The 21,523-nt window shown below is 31.6% G+C and overlaps 1 protein-coding gene across 11 annotated transcripts in view; it reads left to right on the top strand.

The window, feature by feature from the left end:
* LOC129757919 (sex determination protein fox-1-like) overlaps nt 1–21,523 on the top strand; it is a 680,148-nt gene that overhangs the window by 132,022 nt on the left and 526,603 nt on the right. Inside the window, exon 2 of one of the 11 annotated variants that reach the window (XM_055755312.1) lies at nt 3,154–3,203. The exons of the other annotated variants lie outside the window; for them this stretch is intronic. The gene's annotated coding sequence lies outside the window, so the exon portion shown is untranslated. The remainder of the gene's footprint in view (nt 1–3,153; nt 3,204–21,523) is intronic. 11 annotated transcript variants of the gene reach the window in all.

The following is a 21,523-nucleotide window of genomic DNA, read 5'->3' as shown; positions in this document are numbered from 1 at the left end:
GGTTTGTTCCATTTTTTTCATTCTAGAATCCAGATGAACGGCGGCACACGACCGATTTGCATATGGAGGATTGGACTTAACAATAATAGCAGCAAACTGAGAGGTAGAAAAAAAACATAACGAATCGAATGCTCGAAATCTACATATTGGTTGTTCCGCAGAAAAGTGGGCGGAGAAGGGCTGAAAAAATATATTTGGTGGCCCCCTCGGGTCGGCGCGTTATTTTTCGAGCGTTCATATTTTTCCAGCCCACAAATACACTGCTGTCGAGTAAATCCAAACAGATTTCCTCAATTGCTGGAGCACCGATTTTTTTTTGTTTGCTTGCTTGCTTTACTGCCTTCGATAAAATATATGAAAAAGAAACGACGACAAGGATCGAAAAAAAAAATTGGAATCGTTTTGTACCGTTTGTCGAGAAATTGGGTGAATAAAAAGTGGAACAGAACTGAAAATGGAAATTCACCAGAAATGTTTTCCCTCCCCCTCTTTTTCCGAAAAAAACCTCCTTTTTCATACAAAAAAAGGAAAGCAAATTTCATACATATGTCGTGCAGGTACCTGTTTGCATTGAATCGTACGAATGAGAGAGCCCTGACAGCAAGAACGGTTCGGTTGAAAGATGTCATCTCTTTTGTTGGATAATGATGAGATCTTGTGATTGCTTCGGGTGAAATTTGTTGCATATTGAAATGGATGCTGGAAAAATTGTTCATATGTTTTTATGGGTAACAGATAAAAATGGGGATCCGGTTTTTACGATATGAATTCGAGGGAACCGAGAAGATACAACCGAATTGATGATTGAAATGTTCACACTTTTGTGATTTGAAAATTTGAGCAAGAATGGAAGATGGATGTTTCAAAATCTATATTTGCATAAATCGAAAAATGAAAGTATGGATTATTTTATCAAATTTATTTTTAAATTAAGATTTTAATGGAAATTTTGACAATTTTGACAATTTTGACAATTTTGACAATTTTGACAATTTTGACAATTTTGACAATTTTGACAATTTTGGCAATTTGGACAATTTTGACAATTTTGACAATTTTGACAATTTTGACAATTTTGGCAATTTGGAAAATTTTGACAATTTTGACAATTTTGACAATTTTGACAATTTTGACAATTTTGACAATTTTGACAATTTTGACAATTTTGACAATTTTGACAATTTTGACAATTTTGACAATTTTGACAATTTTGACAATTTTGACAATTTTGGCAATTTGGACAATTTTGACAATTTTGACAATTTTGACAATTTTGACAATTTTGACAATTTTGACAATTTTGACAATTTTGACAATTTTGACAATTTTGACAATTTTGACAATTTTGACAATTTTGACAAATTTGACAATTTTGACAAATTTGACAATTTTGAGAATTTTGACAATTTTGACAATTTTGACAATTTTGACAATTTTGACAATTTTGACAATTTTGACAATTTTGACAATTTTGACAATTTTGACAATTTTGACAATTTTGACAATTTTGACAATTTTGACAATTTTGACAATTTTGACAATTTTGACAATTTTGACAATTTTGACAATTTTGACAATTTTGACAATTTTGACAATTTTGACAATTTTGCCAATTTTGACAATTTTGACAATTTTGAAAATTTTGACAATTTTGACAATTTTGACAATTTTGACAATTTTGACAATTTTGACAATTTTGACAATTTTGACAATTTTGACAATTTTGACAATTTTGACAATTTTGACAATTTTGACAATTTTGACAATTTTGACAATTTTGACAATTTTGACAATTTTGACAATTTTGACAATTTTGACAATTTTGACAATTTTGACAATTTTGACAATTTTGACAAACTCCCAATAAAATTTCATTTCATAACAAAAAAAAATATCGGCTATTAAACCAAAATTTTGTAGTAAACGTTGTTTAAAATTACCAGTTGATATTTCGCTTCATCTGTTGTTTCCCTTTCCTGCCGAAAGCAGGCAACGGTACTTTGTTTGTCAATACCGCTTCTAAATGTAACGTTGTAAAACACGAATCCGTTAAGACTTTATTTTGCCATGATTTCACGTGGGGTAAAACTGTTCCAAGCTAGAACAGATCTCAATCAGAGGGAGAAAATTGCATAAAACATGGCCATCATTCGAATCGGCAGCCAATGTCATTCGCGAGCGCTGAATCAGGAGTGGAAAAAAATCCTGAAACTTCACCACAAGAAAAGAATGGATTTTCACCTGCACACTGCACTTCTGGACGAAATGTCACGTCGCGTCGTTCGTTGATTTGAGCAGCAGCTGATGAACTCTTCTGCTGGAAGGATGCACCTGACAGTTTTTGTGGTATTTTTTTTCTCGTCCGATGCCACCACGGTTGGTTGAAAGTGCCATCGGCGCTGTCAATCTTTTCACCGTTTCTTGAATGGGTTTCCTGATCGTTGAGCTGTTGAAAAGAGCTTTTCCCACCAACAGCAGCAGCAGCAGCCTGGGTTCATTTTTACTTTTTCGCGGGAATTTTCAGCGGTTTTTAACTTTTTACATTTTTACCAAAAATTACCAGAAAATTTTTTTCTTACCAGGAAATTGATTTGTTGAAATTTTCAAAAGTTAGTTTAGAAAAAACCAATCCGGTTTTTTTTCTTCGATGATATTGAAACTGCAGAATGTTAATCCCTGCCCTCATCACAAAGGGATGTTCGTGACACAAAAAAAAATCTCGGTAGTTCATTGTACAATTCACCTGACTGACAACTTCAGTTCGCGTAACCATGTAACATGTAATATGATTACTGAGCAATGTAGTATGGATGTAGTAGAGACTTGACGGATGCATCAACGGACACCACTACCATTTTTGCCTTCAAGGGCCAAATGTATGAAAAAAGGGCGAAAAAAAAACTAAAGGACGTGAGAGATCTGCACAATGACGGGATTTTTCAAGCTCTTCTTCGATAACAAAGGCGCAAACGTTCTCGTTCTGACGTAATTGGAGCACAGGTGATATGAGATTTTTATTTTCAGTGTTCCTGGGGGGATGAAATCTTTCCCACTGCACTTGGGGACTCGAAAAATAGCCAGTTCATTTATTTAAACAATATATTACCCCCTCACAAGTATAACACTAACTTATGGTTCTTTTTTTCGTTGCAGGTTGGTAACAGAACAATGAATAAATGAAGCTGCTTTATTTTGAACAAGAAGTAAGTAAGAAAATATTTTTATTGAATTAATATAAAAGCTTGCAGAATTATTTGCTGAAACAGAACTTGATTTTTAAATTGATTTCAATAGGATTTCAGCAAATATCATAATTTGTTCGAATATTCAGTTCTTAGAAACAGTTAATGAAAAGCTTCGATAGGTTTTCTGTTTGTCTGGAAATGATTATACCTTGAGTATTCAAAACAGTAATTGTGAATTGAACCAATCAAAGTTTTGGTATGCTCACTTTATTTGGCATTAAATAAGCTGCTTACTTCACAGTTTTTTCACGGTCTCCATATAACGTGAAGTTCATAACCCGGTGTTTTGAGGAACAAAAACGGACATCAGGACACTTCAGAAAATATCGTTTTTTCTCTACACTAGAGTACCCCAAATTCATATGAGGCCCTTGGAGCCAAAGGGGTATAAATGACAAAATGACAAAAATCGAGATAACCATCTAGAACGAATCCTTGACTATCAAACATCATATGCTATTTTAATCATAATTTTATTTCACTATTTTGTTATGTTTTGATCTCGATGAAAAAATCCAGCTAACTGAAATTTCCTTTTCGTTTGAAGCCAAAGGGGTATAACTGCAGCACTTATACCCCTTTGCCACCAAGTAATTTACTTATACCCCTTTGCCACAAACCCAAATGTCATTTCCAGTAAGAAGCTTTTTTTTCATGAGGACGAAAAATAAAAAAAATGGAATTTAATTTGATTTTGAAAAGTAAATCATGTTAAAAAATTCACCATCAACAGTTAATCATTTCAATGCTTTTAGTTATAATTCTAGTGAACAAAATATTATCAAATTTTGTATTTTATCTATTCTAACTCCAATAAATGAATTCCAAATCCCTGATTTCTGGTCATAATTCTATGGAGTATGCCACAAATTTCGGGCTTGGCTCAATATGTATTTGCATGAAATGATTAGGTTAACGTTGACGCGCTAGTCGTAAATGTACTGTTAAACATCAACTCATAAGAAGCGGAAGTCCATTTCCAATGTTCAATTTATCAGTAAAAGACGCAGGAAACATGCAACAATTGGAAATTCATAGAGAAATAACTTTCGTGAATTATTTTTATAAATATTTTGATGAAAAATTGTTGTTTGAAGAGATTTACTCTAACTGACAAAACAAGGTTGATCTTTAGACATGAAATCTCTCGATTAAATAACTACACCAGGGTACATTGCTCATCATAACAGTAAAAAATGAATATGTTAATAAATTATTTGACTTTCACCTTGTTAAATCCCTTTGTTTTCTGAATCATATCAACAAGACAAAATCACCTGGAAATGGAAATTTGTTGGTGGCAAAGGGGTATAAGTGCATGTGTTTGGAGCCAAAGGGGTATAAGTGCAAAAATCAAAACTTATGTGTCGCCTCTATTAACGCCAAACAAACGTTGTTTTTCTGAAAAATGATGCTAAATTATTTGTTTTAATTTAAAAAGATCAAATTCATTGAAAATTTTCATAAAAAATATCTATGGAATTTATTGGAACACAACCAACTTAAAGTGCTTTTTTCTCGAAATCAGCTTTTATGCACTTATACCTTTTTGGCTCCAAGGGCATCATATGGAAAATTTAAAACTTGTGAACTGTTATGCACTGCTGGCTAAAATTAATTCTAGTTCTAGGACAAGCTTCCATACCGAATTTGGACCAGATTGGACCACAGAACGGGACCACTTGGCATGTGATTTTGGGACATTTTGTTCGGGAGGAACACGACCGAAGGGAACCGGCTTCGTGATGAAAAACCGGCTTATCGTGTGCCACCCGAACAAAATGTCTCAAAATCCCATACATACTTTAGGCTCGTTAAGCCCCTTCGTGTGGTCCCATCTAGCCCAAATTCGGTATGGAATCTTATACTAGGACTATGATCAGTTTTACCCTGAAGCACATAACTTTTTCAAAAGTCGGCTCATTTAGGGTACTCTACTCTACAATCTACAACAAAATCACTATTTACTATTCATATTTCCACAGCCAGAACTTATGCCTGATTCAGGAGAGTAATAAAACATTTTAATTTTAATACACTTGACTGACAGTTGATTGTAGCCTATCTTACACCCTATAAATTGTACCATATGAAATAAAAAACGATAAAATTATAAATTCTTAGTCATTAAATTATGATGAAAAAATATCGAACGGATTGAACCCAAAATGAATCTAGAATCCTTCATTTGAAGATAATTTGAAACCATTGGTGGTTTTCGAATAGCTGGATCCTGGAAAATATTGTGTAATCTCGTGTCTATGATTTTTTTAATGTACTCTATTCGGAATTACGGAATATGGTATCATAAAAAAAAAAGAAATTTATAAATAAAGAATACAATTTGAAAAGGATAAACAACTATGTGTTTCCAATAATTCAGCGTTTGCTCTGGGTAACCCCTGAAGTGAAGAAAACTAGGATATTGAATAATAAACTGCGTAAGATTGAAATCGTAAAATACGATGTGGTAACGTAAATTTTGATGATTTTTGTCAATATTTTCAATTTTGTCATTTTTTCATTGTTGTGATGTTTGTCAATTTCATTGAATTTTTCTATATTTCCATATTTACAAGGAAATTTTGTCCATTTTTTGTATTTTTTTTCAACTTAATCATTTTTGAATATTTTTTTTATTTTTTTTGATATTTTTGTTAAAAATGACAAACTTGAAAAAAAAAATGAGAAATGAACAAAAATACATAAAATTATAAAATTGGTGTAGAAACTACTTGACCAAATTGAAAAAAATAACATAGATGAAAAAATTTATAAAATTGACTTCCATTTCGTCACACAAATTCACAAAGTTCACAAAAATTATGAAAATCATATTCAAAAAAGCCTAAATACACAAAATTTGAAAAAATTGACAAAATTGACGAAATTTCAGAAACTGCCAAATTTTACCACATTAAAAAAAATTAAAAATTGGTTAATTTGAAAAAATTACGGAATTGAGAATAGTGACTACAGTGACAAAATTGAAAAAAATTACAAGTTGAACAAAATTGTTAAAATTGACATAATTGACAAAACTGACGAAATCGACAAAAGTGAGATAACTTGTTAATTAATTCAATTTTTTCAACTATTAAAAGTTTGTCATTTTTTTCAATTTATTAAATTAAATTTATTGTGTCAATTTAATTTATTTTGCCAATTTTTCATTACTTTTAAAAATGTGGTTATTTTTGACAATACTGTCGTTTTTTGTAATATTTGTCAACAATTTGTCAATTTTTGCATTTCCGTCGTTTGCATTTTTTGTCGTCAATATCGTCAATTTTGACAATTTAAAAATGTTGGCAAATTACCATTGTCATTTTTTTTTTCAATTTTGATGTACATATCATGCAATTGACTATACTGTGAACCAATTCTACGATTATGTTATTGAGTCATTCTTTCTTCTTGAGCATTATCGAAGAATGCTCGATTGACAACAACAACAACAACTACGGAACAATTGTACAGGACAGATTTTTCGATGCGAGCCACGAACGTTACGTAGCACACCTTATGTTGTAGAGGATGAGAAAAAGCATCGAAAAAACGAGTTTGCAAGCTTGAGTTTGTTTCATTTTGCTTTTTTACGAACGGAATTCTCTCCTGTCGTTCGTGCTTAAGAAAAAGCTTCCTAAGAGAAAATGGATGATGTACATCGTCCGCGTCCTCGTGTCGTTTCCCCCTTCTTGGAGGAATCTATACTTGCGAACAGGGTTGCCAACATTTTTTCCAAAATTTAGAGAGCTTGAAAATAAAATTCAGAGAAAATCAGGCTAAAATAAAATGATCAATCACAGTAACATTCATAATTTAAAAAAGAAAACGAGTTCTATAAACTTGAAACAATAATATCGATTTCTATAGAAATGTGAAAGAATGTTTGCATATGACATCCTTATTTTCCAGTCATTAATCCTCTAGTCAAATAAATTTGATTAAATGTACATTTGCCTAAGTTGCTGAGCTCAAATCAATCGCAAGTTTTGACTTTGAAGTTATCGAAATTTTATTATTTTCCCCGCTCTTTTAAAATGGAATTCCAGTAAAAATTCAAACCAGAATGAATTCTAGGTATTTGTAAAACTGGATGCGATAGAAAAAATCTAACAACAACTTCGAGTTCAGGACACCAAAATCTTCTGAAACTAGTTATAAGACATTGATAGAAGATTTGAATCCAATAGAGTGTGAAATTATTGAGCTAAAGGTTGGAGTGACGACGAGCAAACACTGAATTTCTATAGAGTTTTGAACGGATATGTACAATTTTTATGTGAAAACACTGAAAACCAAAGAATCAGGCAAAATCAGGCTTATTTTCAAAAATCGGGGAAAAAACAGGGCATATCAGGTTATCAGGCAGGACATTCAAAAATCAGGCAAATCTTGAAAAGTCGGGGACATTGGCGTCTCTGCTTGCGAATATAGCGTTGGGTGAAGGATGGAACTAACAATCGCTATCGTAGCTTATCTAATTTCGGGGTTGTACCCCTTGAAGAATTATGGGGCATGGGCTCCAATTTTTTAGAACCGGTTCGGCTAAAAGCTGACATGGGAGCCCAAAGTTGGTGAAAGTTAAAAAGCCAAAAATTATTATAATTCTTCTTGTCTTTGTTTTGTTTATGTTTACAATTATGTTAACATAAAAACATAAAAATAAAAGAAATCCTAAACCGGCCGGGCCCAATGTGGAGCATAAAACGCAGAGACGTCAGCATCAAAGAAAAGAAGAGTGTTGACCACCAGTACCACGCTCCGAGGAGTAATTCGTTGAAAACGCAACTAAAAAAGGCTCCTTGTCATTAGTGGAAGTATGATCCATCCTTCCGCGGCTGATAATGAGTTATTTCGTCTGTATACGTAAATCACAAAACTTTATGATCAGAGTGTTGTTATTTACAAGTAAAAATTGTTAATATTTCAACATAACGTATTTATCATTTTGTATTGTTTCGAATTTCTGTATACCTTCATTTCATATCATTGACTAAGGTTTTTAAGGTTTATCTCGCTTTTGGAAAGAAAAAAGAACAAGGAAGAAAGTTAGTAGAACACAAAACTTTTCTAGATTTGTTACGAACTTAAAAGGTTTTAACGATATTTGCTTTTTACCATGGGAGTTCATCTAAAGTGTGAACTAGTGACATAAAATGAAGAATTCAATAATAAAAACATGAAATATTTTCAAAAAAAATCATTGAAATACAAAAATACTTATCATTGAGTCATTTTAAGGCGTCAGCTATTTCTTAGCGAACCACAAATGGAACTGAAAAAAACTTGTCCGATCGTAGCATGCCAAGACCCCTACGGTTTTTCAGCCTGAATCGGGAAACCTTTTTCATTTTCCAAAAATCACAATCCTAAACACCAATTTGAACATTCATGCTTGAAATTAAAATTGTAATTGTTCTTCATTGAAATGGATTCCTCAATTTGATGATCCAAATTCGATCAACACAAATTTATCTCCAAATATAAAAAAAAATACTGCAGCCACAGCACATTTTTTAATCAACAACTGCAGATTTTTAGAGCAAGTTCACTGGTGTTGGGAAAAAGTGGTAGAAATTTTGACACTTACGGCACATTTTGAAAATTTTCCCATGCAAAAACATTTTCAAGATCTGTGGACTTCTAGTTTTTTTACAACACGTGTTGTATTTTCGCATGCTGTGATGCAAAAATAGCAATTTTTCTATCACATACGGCTGAAAAAGAAACAGTGTTGTAAAAAAAATACAACGCCCTCAGATCTTGAAAATATTTTTGCATGGTAAAATTTTCAAAATGTCTAATTTCTACCACTCTTTCCCAACACCAGTGAACTTGCTCTTAGAGCGATTAAATCTGCTTTTTCATTAGTAGTTGTTCTAACACGATTTTATGAGATTATTGCACACAGCAAATTTTTGCACACCCATAACCCAGTTTTAAACACATCCACAAGCCCGTCCACAATCAGGTATAAAATACTTCCGGCGATTTGTATTTTATGGACTACTCGTCGTATATATTTTCGAACAACTTATCACAAAAATTAAACTGAGAACAATCAATTTTAGAACATTTTTACGAAACCAAAAATAAAAACAAGTGCAGTGCCATCGAGTTAACGCGTACTCCTTTCTTGAACACTCTGCACTCTAAAACAAAATTTTGCAAAAATTAGGAACAAAGCTGAGGAAAATATTCGGAACTAAATGTATACACAAGGATTGAAAAATAGTGTGAAAATTTTGTCTTAAAATAATTACTGTTTAACCCTCCAAAGTTGTTCAATATACTGAAAAACTGAGATTTTTGAGTAACCATGTTCTATGAATATAATAATTAAACCAAAGCAAAAAAAATTAAACTTTGAGTTTTGAAAATCGGTTCATTGAGTAGTGAAATTTAGCTAAGCAAAGTCAAAGTTGGATGTCTATTTTTTATAGTAAGATTTTTATCTACCGGACAATCCGAGATAGTGGTCAAAACTTTAATTGGCCCCCAACATATTTATTCATCGTCAAATATATGTGTTCTTAATGATTCCAAAAATCACTTAAACACTTAAATACAGCTTAGCTGTCAGAAGCTATGAGTATTTGAAAAGTAAAATTGTTTTTCGAACTTTTTTTCTTTCTTAAATAGCTTCTTATAAGCTGGTAATGCTAATAGACTTTATTTTGAAAATTTAGTTACTAAAAAAAATTACCTACACAATGAATCTAATATCATAAAAATCGTTTAATACTCACGGCCAGGAAAATGCCAACAAACTACAAGTAAAATTGTCCTAAAACGGGTATTTTGCGAAATGCTATGAAAGGTTAAAAATATAAAGTAAAAAGTTAAAGTAAATTTAAAATTCTAATTGTAATCCCGATCAGGAGAGCATATCAAAATAAGCACTTAAACATATCTCAACGAGATATTTATATCTTTTTCAGTTAGAATATTGTTCTCATAATTTTCGACTCTTAGTTTCATGAATCTTGGTTATATCTTATTTTGATTGGCATTCTTGAATAGGATTGAACTCACTTTCAACGATAAAGAATTTGTTTCAAATTGTTATAATATATTATAACCGTATCTTATTTTGATATGCATATAATTTTCCATGAAACTCGGACATCGAAGTCAACGGCCCAAACCGTACTTTCATGAGTTTCGCTCAGCAGATTCATAAAATTGAATCTAGATTTTGGGATTCTAAAAATGGAGCATGATTTAAGCAAATAGTGTGGGTTACTGACATTCCACTTGAAATTTTTCTCGAAGCATTCATATCTTGATAAGTTATAATTTTGATAGGATTTGTTCTGCCTAATATCAAACTATGCTATCTCAACCAGATATAATCTTGAAAGGAGCATATCAAAAACTGATATAATTTAGCTATGATCGTATAGATTTTTTTATATAATTTGAGATATTTTAACATCCTACGAGTACTGAATTATAATTCATTTAGATAGAAAAAAAATAGTATCAAAATATCTCATCTTGATATAATTGTGTTATTCCCTCCTGGTCGGGATGTGTAAGATTAAGTAAGAAAAAAAATTTGTGAAATTTGGAATAGATATTTAAAATAACAAAAAAAAAATAAGAATTTGAAAAGTCCTGAAACTTAAATGTGTAAAAAAGTTAAATAGTATAAAACAATAAAAGATCGGAACAAGACAATCAAAGATGTTCATTTTGTGGTGATGTTGTTGATTAAAAAAAACAAATAATTTTCTTATTAAGTTTTTTTCTTTCCAACCAATTATGTTCACCAACACCTAGATGACATAAGATCAGAAAGAATATAAAAATTTACAATTCATTAAACTTGATGAAAGTCATCGTCCATTCAAAAATTCCGATTTTTAGTGACTCACTGAACATGTTTCTACAAAATCAATTATCATATCTGTACGGTGTCATTGGTTTATTTCTTCTACTTTTGGTAAAATAACTGGAAGCATGAGTTTTGTAGATAGATTCCGTGTAGTGTTTAATTGTCCTTCAACCATGCTTGAATTCTCACATTGCGGTTTGGATTCTAGTTTGTTTTGTACTTTGAGAAAATCTAATCTGATAGAAAAACTCTGCATGATGTTAAGCCCTTTCCACAGTCTAAAAACATTAAACCCACTTTGTTGGAAAAAAGTTCTATGAATAAAATTAATTAATTTTCCAAGCTCTAATTTTTTTTGAACAAAAACCGAAGTACAAAATACTGAAATTATAACAGATCTCGTCATAAATCTTATATTAATTCAAAATAAGGAGAATTCGGAAAAATTTAACCGTTTTTTATCTACTATCTCTTTCAAGAACCATCAAACGATTCAGTATTTTTCTGAATCAAATACCGTGAAACAACAAAACAAGCGATTCGATATCCGAAAAATTGCCAACCGGTGCATCATTATTGTGCCTCTTATTCCGAGATAGTGCTTGAAAATTTTCATCTTGTTGATTCCCACCATTTTATAGATTTTCTTTTCGAAAAAAAACAAGCAGCAGCGAGTGGAAGGAAGTTTGCCTTCCCCGTTGTTTATCTGTTCAGTTGATCGGGTCTTGTGTTGCTTAAGAGTGAGGCTACATTTAAATATTTATTTTTTTATTGATTTAATGCATGAAAATCAATAAAAATATTCCGATTAGAGAGAATTCATAGCCTCTTCCATTCTCAACAACATTCCTGAGTTAAAAACGTGTTTATAAGTGGTTCAAAAGATTGAGCCAAAATAATTTCTAAATTCTGAAAAAAAGATTAAAATTTTAATACAAACTATCACTTACCCCAAAAAATGATTGGCAGGAAAATGTCAAAACTTTTGTCAAGTCACACTTCGCAAAGATTCTCGAAACTACAAGCCACACTAGGTTGCTGTCAAAGGAAAAAGAACTAGAGACACCGAAACGGCTTTCTTCCTGTGAGGTAACAGAAAATAATGGAAGCGAAAAAAGGAACCGAACTTGTTCCATGATAGGTGCAACAGGAAATTGGAGAATAAAACAAACTTTGAAGAAGCCTCTGCGCGCCGCCGCTTGAGAAAATGGCCTGGAAATTGGAAGAGTTTGTCTGGCAATCTCGGAGGAAACGGGAGTTTCATCGTCGTCTTCGTCGTTCAGTTGAGTTGAGTTGAGCCTGGCGGTTTTCCGTAACTACACTCGTTTGAAGTAGACAGAAGTAGGAAATGGTGTCGGTAGGAAACCCCATAAAAAGAGCAACTTGTTGAATGGAGTGAAAAATTTGCACCGTCAAAAGTGGTATTCTTTGCGGGCATAATTCTTCTCCAAGGGGCCATTATTTTACACTTCTGGTTTTGCTGAGCGCTGCTTTCTATTGGAATTTGTATCTACATTGTAGGCAAAGATTTTGATACACGGAGATACATTGCTGTTGAAAATGACTTAGAATTTATGATACTTTTATTCAGCAAAAAAATAGCGATAGTCTGCAGTCAAATTGGAGAGCGATAGAAAGGTTAGTGCGATACCATTTTCGTCCATGGCGACCGTCAGAAATAGATTTCAACTTGATCACTCATCACAAAATCATGATACAGAATCAAAAGGGAAATCTTGAAGTTAATTAAAAAAACTTTTTTTTTCTAGAATACCGTTTCCACATTGTTTTGCTTATTTCAGTCTTCTTTCTGAAACGAAAATAATAAATTTAGGGTGAATTAAAGAGGCAGAAAATTTGCCCAGAATGTCTATTAGTCATTATTTGAAAGAAAAAGTTCCAATACATGGACAAATGAGGTTTATGGGCGAATGTACAAGAGACAAGGATCTACTAATGGATCGAAATAATATAAGTACTTTTTTTTTCTTTTGGCGAATCTACCATTTTTTTTTAGAAGAAGTTACAAAAAGTGAGAATGGAATAAAATTAATGTGAATGTATAGAAAAACTCACTTAGCCGAAGTCCAAGCCTCTAAAAAAAGCTTCCAACCTCCAAAAAGAAAATGAAATGCCGGAGAAAATTCCGTTCATTCCATGTTCACTCGTCATCCATTATCGCTACCAAGCCGAGGACCATTATCATCACACAAATCCAAAACAAAAAAAAACAAAAACTTCACCCTCGATCCCAGCAACCAAATCGAGGGTAAGGAATACTGCCTAATCATTATAATAAATGTAATTGGGAACGATAAATCGTGTATTGTTTTCGTTCTGACTCACACTCTCACTTCCCTAGGTTTGTAACGGTCGCCATATACCAGCTTTTTGTTTTCGTTTTCATGAACATTGTATGAGTGTGTATGTGTTATAACCGGAGCATAAATGCCGTTGCATTCAGGAAAAACCACCCTCAGCTCCCATTCGAAACAACGCGGTGGCCTTTTTGTAGCAGGGAAAAGCCAAATTTGTGGTGAGCAGAAACATATTTGACTCCACCGCTTCGATTCGAAACGGCGAAAATGTATCACAATTTTGTGGCTTTGCGGGTAACTATATTGCCAGCCACCAGGAATGTTTCCTCTTTTTCACACACTATCTGATCCGGACTGGCGTCCGAGGTGTTTGTTGAATTTTTGTTTGGTGCGGTTATAGCTTTGACACGTGTTAATGACATTTTCTGTGAAAAAATGTGAATTTTGTTCAACTTGTAATTCGAATCCTTATTTAGAATCCAGGACGCTAGGTTTTAACAAATGGTTCACTATATTCTTAAATCAGTATTTGGGACTTTGAATTGGCATTCAAAACATTAAACTCCGGATTCGTGAACCAAAAATCTAAATTTTCAATCGAATGATCCTTATTCGAACAAAACGATCTAAAGCTATTTTTTGAGGTTTCGGACAAAGTTGAGCTAAAAATGAATATTTAAAATTCAAAAAAGTAAGAAAAACATCGACAAGTGTCAACATATGCAAAATAATAGAAGCCGGATCGGCATCTGATAATGCGCTACCGAGCTACTTAATTCGGAGGAACCAATACTGTTAGGGAGGCATTTCCGCTATTCGTATCGACGATCTACATGTTGTATACAAACATGTATGAGAAAAAAACCAACAGAATAGATAACGGAAGTGATTCCCTCGATAGGGTGCCGGTGAATTATGGGGTGGTTGATTATTTCTCTTTCATCATAAGCGAGGCGATAATGCGTCCATTCATTATGGCTGTAATTGAGATTTACGTAGTCGGGGTTTGGCATGTTGATATGAGAAATAAATCGAATGACTATCATGTTAACGCCATGTCCTCAGAAAGTAATCATGCAGATCATGAGTAAAAAATAAATAAATTTTTGTAGGCTCGAAATGGATAAACATGACACAGAAAGTAATCGTGCAGATAATGAGTAAAAAAAGATTAAGGTTTTTGTATAATCAGAGTGAATAAAATGACTAAGGCTCTTGCTGAAATGGAAGACTTTTCAGAAGACCCTTCAGAAGACCCTTCAGAAGACCCTTCAGAAGACCCTTCAGAAGACCCTTCAGAAGACCCTTCAGAAGACCCTTCAGAAGACCCTTCAGAAGACCCTTCAGAAGACCCTTCAGAAGACCCTTCAGAAGACCCTTCAGAAGACCCTTCAGAAGACCCTTCAGAAGACCCTTCAGAAGACCCTTCAGAAGACCCTTCAGAAGACCCTTCAGAAGACCCTTCAGAAGACCCTTCAGAAGACCCTTCAGAAGACCCTTCAGAAGACCCTTCAGAAGACCCTTCAGAAGACCCTTCAGAAGACCCTTCAGAAGACCCTTCAGAAGACCCTTCAGAAGACCCTTCAGAAGACCCTTCAGAAGACCCTTCAGAAGACCCTTCAGAAGACCCTTCAGAAGACCCTTCAGAAGACCCTTCAGAAGACCCTTCAGAAGACCCTTCAGAAGACCCTTCAGAAGACCCTTCAGAAGACCCTTCAGAAGACCCTTCAGAAGACCCTTCAGAAGACCCTTCAGAAGACCCTTCAGAAGACCCTTCAGAAGACCCTTCAGAAGACCCTTCAGAAGACCCTTCAGAAGACCCTTCAGAAGACCCTTCAGAAGACCCTTCAGAAGACCCTTCAGAAGACCCTTCAGAAGACCCTTCAGAAGACCCTTCAGAAGACCCTTCAGAAGACCCTTCAGAAGACCCTTCAGAAGACCCTTCAGAAGACCCTTCAGAAGACCCTTCAGAAGACCCTTCAGAAGACCCTTCAGAAGACCCTTCAGAAGACCCTTCAGAAGACCCTTCAGAAGACCCTTCAGAAGACCCTTCAGAAGACCCTTCAGAAGACCCTTCAGAAGACCCTTCAGAAGACCCTTCAGAAGACCCTTCAGAAGACCCTTCAGAAGACCCTTCAGAAGACCCTTCAGAAGACCCTTCAGAAGACCCTTCAGAAGAATTTTATTCTGAAGATTCTTGTAAATATTCGTTTTTCTATTGAATCAAGACTCAGTTTTATCATTAATTTTTTTTAAACAGAACACCAATAGCAACCCTTTGGAAATTTTAATTTAATTTTTTGAGGTCGTGAGGAATATCCTTATTTTAAAATTTTAAATCTGGGGTTTTCCTTATTATTTTGTTTCAAAATCAAAATTTAAATTTCTAATTACCGTTTTCGAATTTCCCTGAGTTTATAAAGATTTGCAACTGTTGGAAGCAGAACAGATGAAATCGTAACAGTTTACAAACTGTTATTTTTAGTTGGTCACTTCTAATTTGATTCTTTTTAATCATTGTTGCACCTATTCATAAAAAATCCAAAGTAGCACATCTTAATCGAATCAAAATCAGAACCGAGTTGACATCCCTTTCATTAAACCAAAACTATCAATCAAAATAATTGGGAAGGCAAACACCAGGCAAAGGCGACGACGAAGCGCTACTGCACCCGGGTGAATCGCACCCCGACAAATGCTCAAAACCAGAGAGATGTAATTAAATTTAACTCCCCCACACCAATTTGGGGGGAACACCTAAACAAATTAGAGAGAGGTCGGCATCTCAAGGTTGGTTTCGTTTGGTTGTTGCTCGTCCTGGGCGAAATTCGTCTCGCCTATCGGTAGGAACGGCATCCTCAGTTGTTTTCTAGAAATGGGCTGAAGCTTTCTGGTCCCGGTTTACGAGTGGTTTCTGGAATTTTCCCTGGCTGGAAGATGGCACGAATTTCGGGCAATCCAATTAAACCCAGGGGTTAACAGGTTACAATTAGTTTTTGAGGTTATTATAACAGTGAAAATTGAATTTCGCAGGTTGGAAAAGGTTTTTTGCAGAATCAGATGAAAACTGTTTTCCGATTTTTTTTTTAATAAACATTGGAACTCAAATATGAATACAAATCAATAAATTAGAAATCGAAACAAAAAAAAAACAAAAGTTTGTTTAGGTCAACGCTTGTTGAAAGTTAATGACCGTAAAATGTGGTTACACTTGAACCAGGGTAATGTGTAACTTTCCACTCAAATTAATTTGATTACGCGTGTAGGCACACGTGTGCGCAAATAACAAACGTTCCACATGGATTGATTTGAAAACTCGCAATCTAAATTTCATGTCACTAGTGCTTTTGCAGATTGCTTATAAAAATGACAGCTTAGAGATGATCGTAAGATTACAAACTTGTAAAGATGTTTTGTATTTCAAACTTTTTCACACTCTAACAAGTTTCAAAACCCTTCATTCCAAGGATTTGCTATGAAAAATTTAAATCCATCGTTAAAATTTTAACATTTCCGGGGTTCAATTCCCACTTTTCGAAAAGCTGCTCAACAAACTAAAAATTCCGCGGATAAGAGTGATGCTTCATGTTGATGGTTCCACTAAAATATTTCCATACACGAGACGAACGAGTGGCTCCAGAGAGACAGTGGAAACTAGACAGGAAAACGAGGGAAAATAATTGAAATTATAATTAGAGCGCAAATATGTGGGCAAGAGGTAGCCCGGTTGTCTGCCTGCCTGCCTCTGTTCTGCCTGATGATGTTTGTGGTTGACAAATGCTAGAGAATTTATTTCCGACTGATAGCAGCAAATATGTATGTATACAGTATAGTTAGTTGCTAAATGATGTGTAATTTTCTAGTCTAGCACAACAAGCGACATTTTTTTGCCCGGTTATAATTATGTGTTGAAATCAATTTATCTTCCCTGCTGATCTAGCTGTTTGCTAATAGCTTTGGACGTTTGCTGATTAGTAGATGTTTTTGTCGAATTATAAACGATAACATTTATTTTATGGTGCAACATTTGCGATCAAATATTTACAGCTTTTGATTAGGATAATCTGTTTTGTTTAAATTTTGATTACTGTAACAATAAAAAATATGCAGACAAATTTAATAAGAGCTCTTTTGTTAGAATTTGTGATAAGATTTTTTTTATCATCTTAAAAATCGAAAATAAAAAGAATAATTTAGGATCACTTTAGAGCTGATAATTATAATCTAAAGTTACATGATCTTCCAAACCATCTTTAAAACCAGAGCCAAAAATGACAAAAACTAAAAAAATTATAAAGATGACAAAAATGACAAAAATGACAAAAATAACAAAAATGACAAAAATGACAAAATTGACAAATATGACAAAAATGACAAAAATGACAAAAATGACAAAAATGACAAAAATGACAAAAATGACAAAAATGACAGAAATGACAAAAAAATGACAAAAATGACAAAAATGACAAAAATGACAAAAATGACAAAAATGACAAAAATGACAAAAATGACAAAAATGACAAAAATGACAAAAATGACAAAAATGACAAAAATGACAAAAATGACAAAAATGACAAAAATGACAAAAATGACAGAAATGACAAAAAGGACAAAAATGACAAAAATGACAAAAATGACAAAAATGACAAAAATGACAAAAATGACAAAAATGACAAAAATGATAACAATGACAAAAATGACAAAGATGACAAAAATGACAAAAATTACAAAAATGACAAAAATGACAAAAATGACAAAAATGACAAAAATGACAAAAATGACAAAAATGACAAAAATGACAAAAATGACAAAAATGACAAAAATGACAAAAATGACAAAAATGACAAAAATGTCAAAAATGACAAAAATGACAAAAATGACAAAAATGACAAAAATGACAAAAATGACAAAAATTACAAAAATTACAAAAATGACAAAAATGACAAAAATGACAAAAATGACAAAAATGACAAAAATGACAAAAATGACAAAAATGACAAAAATGCCAAAAATGACAAAAATGACAAAAATGACAAAAATGACAAAAATAACTAAAATGACAAAAATGACAAAAATGACAAAAATGACAAAAATGACAAAAATGACAAAAATGACAAAAATGACAAAAATGACAAAAATGACAAAAATGACAAAAATGACAAAAATGACAAAAATGACAAAAATGACAAAAATGACAAAAATGACAAAAATGACAAAAATGACAAAAATGACAAAAATGACAAAAATGACAAAAATGACAAAAATGACAAAAATGACAAAAATGACAAAAATGACAAAAATGACAAAAATGACAAAAATGACAAAAATGACAAAAATGACAAAAATGTCAAAAATGACAAAAATGACAGAAATGACAAAAATAACAAAAATGTCAAAAATGACAAAAATGACAAAAATGACAAAAATGACAAAAATGACAAAAATGACAAAAATGACAAAAATGACAAAAATGACAAAAATGACAAAAATGACAAAAATGACAAAAATGACAAAAATGACAAAAATGACAAAAATGACAAAATGCCAAAAATGACAAAAATGACAAAAATGACAAAAATGACCAAAATGACCAAAAATGACAAAAATGACCCAAATTACCAAAAATTACCAAAATGACAAAAATGACCAAAAATGACAAAAATGAAAAAAATGACAAAAATGACAAAAATGACAAAAATGACAAAAATGACAAAAATGACAAAAATGACAAAAATGACAAAAATTATAAAAATGACAAAAATGACAAAAATGACAAAAATGACAAAAATGACAAAAATGACAAAAATGACAAAAATGACAAAAATGACAAAAATGACAAAAATGACAAAAATGACAAAAATGACAAAAATGACAAAAATGACAAAAATGACAAAAATGACAAAAATGACAAAAATGACAAAAATGACAAAAATGACAAAAATGACAAAAATGACAAAAATGACAAAAATGACAAAAATGACAAAAATGACAAAAATGACAAAAATGACAAAAATGACAAAAATGACAAAAATGACAAAAATGACAAAAATGACAAAAATGACAAAAATGACAAAAATGACAAAAATGACAAAAATGACAAAAATGACAAAAATGACAAAAATGACAAAAATGACAAAAATGACAAAAATGACAAAAATGACAAAAATGACAAAAATGACAAAAATGACAAAAATGACAAAAATGACAAAAATGACAAAAATGACAAAATGACAAAAATGACAAAAATGACAAAAATGACAAAAATGACAAAATTGACAAAAATGACAAAAATGACAAAAATGACAAAAATGACAAAAATGACAAAAATGACAAAAATGACAAAAATGACAAAAATGACAAAAATGACAAAAATGACAAAAATGACAAAAATGACAAAAATGACAAAAATGACAAAAATGACAAAAATGACAAAAATGACAAAAATGACAAAAATGACAAAAATGACAAAAATGACAAAAATGACAAAAATGACAAAAATGACAAAAATGACAAAAATGACAAAAATGACAAAAATGACAAAAATGACAAAAATGACAAAAATGACAAAAATGACAAAAATGACAAAAATGACAAAAATGACAAAAATGACAAAAATGACAAAAATGACAAAAATGACAAAAATGACAAAAATGACAAAAATGACAAAAATGACAAAAATGACAAAAATGACAAAAATGACAAAAATGACAAAAATGACAAAAATGACAAAAATGACAAAAATGACAAAAATGACAAAAATGACAAAAATGACAAAAATGACAAAAATGACAAAAATGACAAAAATGACAAAAAATGACAAAAATGACAAAAATGACAAAAATGACAAAAATGACAAAAATGACAAAAATGACAAAAATGACAAAAATGACAAAAATGACAAAAATGACAAAAATGACAAAAATGACAAAAATGACAAAAATGACAAAAATGACAAAAATGACAAAAATGACAAAAATGACAAAAATGACAAAAATGACAAAAATGACAAAAATGACAAAAATAACAAAAAAAAATAAAAATGACAAAAATGACAAAAATGACAAAAATGACAAAAATGACAAAAATGACAAAAATGACAAAAATGACAAAAATGACAAAAATGACAAAAATGACAAAAATGACAAAAATGACAAAAATGACAAAAATGACAAAAATGACAAAAATGACAAAAATGACAAAAATGACAAAAATGACAAAAATGACAAAAATGACAAAAATGACAAAAATGACAAAAATGACAAAAATGACAAAAATGACAAAAATGACAAAAATGACAAAAATGACAAAAATGACAAAAATGACAAAAATGACAAAAATGACAAAAATGACAAAAATGACAAAAATGACAAAAATGACAAAAATGACAAAAATGACAAAAATGACAAAAATGACAAAAATGACAAAAATGACAAAAATGACAAAAATGACAAAAATGACAAAAATGACAAAAATGACAAAAATGACAAAAATGACAAAAATGACAAAAATGACAAAAATGACAAAAATGACAAAAATGACAAAAATGACAAAAATGACAAAAATAACAAAAAAAAATAAAAAAAATAAAAATGACAAAAATGACAAAAATGACAAAAATGACAAAAATGACAAAAATGACAAAAATGACAAAAATGACAAAAATGACAAAAATGACAAAAATGACAAAAATGACAAAAATGACAAAAATAACAAAAAAAATAAAAATGACAAAAATGACAAAAATGACAAAAATGACAAAAATGACAAAAATGACAAAAATGACAAAAATGACAAAAATGACAAAAATGACAAAAATGACAAAAATGACAAAAATGACAAAAATGACAAAAATGACAAAAATGACAAAAATGACAAAAATGACAAAAATGACAAAAATGACAAAAATGACAAAAATGACAAAAATAACAAAAAAAAATAAAAATGACAAAAATGACAAAAATGACAAAAATGACAAAAATGACAAAAATGACAAAAATGACAAAAATGACAAAAATGACAAAAATGACAAAAATGACAAAAATGACAAAAATGACAAAAATGACAAAAATGACAAAAATGACAAAAATGACAAAAATGACAAAAATGACAAAAAT

This window comes from Uranotaenia lowii, chromosome 3 (genome assembly GCF_029784155.1).
Source record: "Uranotaenia lowii strain MFRU-FL chromosome 3, ASM2978415v1, whole genome shotgun sequence".
Taxonomy (NCBI): domain Eukaryota; kingdom Metazoa; phylum Arthropoda; class Insecta; order Diptera; family Culicidae; genus Uranotaenia; species Uranotaenia lowii.
This window is presented reverse-complemented; position numbering and strand designations above follow the sequence as displayed.